Source organism: Penaeus chinensis, chromosome 37 (assembly GCF_019202785.1).
Source record: "Penaeus chinensis breed Huanghai No. 1 chromosome 37, ASM1920278v2, whole genome shotgun sequence".
NCBI lineage: Eukaryota > Metazoa > Arthropoda > Malacostraca > Decapoda > Penaeidae > Penaeus > Penaeus chinensis.
In genome coordinates this window covers 28,247,386-28,249,651 of record NC_061855.1, presented here as the reverse complement: position 1 = coordinate 28,249,651, position 2,266 = coordinate 28,247,386, and positions in this window count along the sequence as shown.

Genomic DNA, 2,266 nt, shown 5'->3' with positions numbered 1-2,266 from the left:
ACACACACACACACACACGCACAAAACACATACACAGGCACACACATACAGACTCACACACATACACACACACACACACACACACACACACACACACACACACACACACACACACACACACAACACGTACACACACACACACACACACGCATACACACACACACACACACACACACACACACATACACGCACACACATTTACTATTACTGGTATTGATATTCTCATTAGCATTTCGTCATATTATCACTAGTGTTATATATGATTCATCAATATTTCTAGAATAAACTAGAAAATCGGCATAATAGTAAAGGGAATGATCGGCTATACAGAAAGAACGATGCAAACATGAGTTGATGTATGTAAAACCAAGGCGTGGAAGAGAAAATCGTTTATTATACATACACATTTTTAAAGCTTGGAGGATTTTAAAGGATCTTATTCTAGCACAGTGTCAGATTTGGACAATAATTTCGAATATATATGCACACACACACACACATTCACCCCCCCCCCCCACCCACACATCCACATCCCCCACACACACCCACACCAACACACACACACACACACACACACACATACATCGCCCTCCCCCCACACACACACCCACACACACAAACACATCGGCCCCCCCCCACACACACACCCACGCCCACACACACACACACGCATCCACACCCACACACACACACCCACACACACACACGCATCCACACCCACACACACACACAAACACATCCACATCCACACAGACACACACCCACACACCCCACACACACACGCATCCACACCCACGCACACACACACAAACACATCCACACTCACACAACCCACACACCCACACACAAACACACACACACATACACACATACATATCAACATGTTCTCGCATTGCTGACCTAAGGCGACCGGAAGAGAAAAAAAAATATGAAAGATAGAGAAACATATAAGCATTTGCTCACGTATCACCGTATTTTCAACTGCGCAGATGTAAAATACTCAAAACATTTCTTCTGATTCTACCCTTACACTGTGTCTCCTTTATGCGAATGAGGAAATACGTTGAAAATAGCGAAATGATGCGTTAATGTACTCTATCTCATAAAAAATGAACTCTTAGTTAATTTACTAAGCTTTTATTCAGATACATTTTTTTTTTTTTTTTTTTTTGAGTCAAGTACTCTCACTGTCAGTTATAAATGCTAATTTAATCTTAAGAGTAATATGATGTTTCCTAATGTGAAAAGGGAAAATGTAGGATAAGGAAGCATTGTGGATAAGGAAGAATTGTGGATGAGGAAGCATTGTGGATGAGGAAGAATTATGGATGAGGAAGAATTGTGGATGAGGAAGAATTGTGGATGAGGAAGAATTGTAGATGAGAAAGAATTGTGGATGAGGAAGAATTGTGGATGAGGAAGAATTGTGGATAAGGAAGAATTGTGGATAAAGAAGAACTGTCGATGAGGAAGAATTGTCGATGAGGAAGAATTGTGGATGAGGAAGAATTGAGGATGAGGAAGAATTGTGGATGAGGAAGCATTGTGGATGAGGAAGAATTGTCGATAAAGAAGAATTGTCGATAAAGAAGAATTGTGGATGAGGAAGAATTGTGGATGAGGAAGAATTGTGGATGAGGAAGAATTGTGGATGAGGAAGCATTGTGGATAAGGAAGAATTGTGGATGAAGAAGAATTGTGGATGAGGAAGAATTGTGGATGAGGAAGCATTGTGGATGAGGAAGAATTGAAGATGAGGAAGAATTGTGGATGAGGAAGAATTGTGGATGAGGAAGCATTGTGGATAAGGAAGAATTGAAGATGAGGAAGAATTGTGGATGAAGAAGAATTGTGGATGAGGAAGAATTGTGGATGAGGAAGAATTGTGGATGAGGAAGCATTGTGGATAAGGAAGAATTGAAGATGAGGAAGAATTGTGGATGAAGAAGAATTGTGGATGAGGAAGAATTGTGGATGAGGAAGCATTGTGGATGAGGAAGAATTGTGGATGAGGAAGAATTGTGGATAAGGGAAAATGTAAGATAAGGAAGAATTGTGGATAAGGAAGAATTGTGGATAAAGAATTATGGATAAGGAAGAATGGTGGATAAGAAGAATTGTGGATAAGGAAGAATCGTGGATAAGAAGAATTGTGGATAAGGAAGAATCGTGGATAAGAAGAATTGTGGATAAGGAAGAATCGTGGATAATAATTGAAACTACAATTCCTTTCGTTATTCATCTTCTTTACAGTATCATCCTTTAA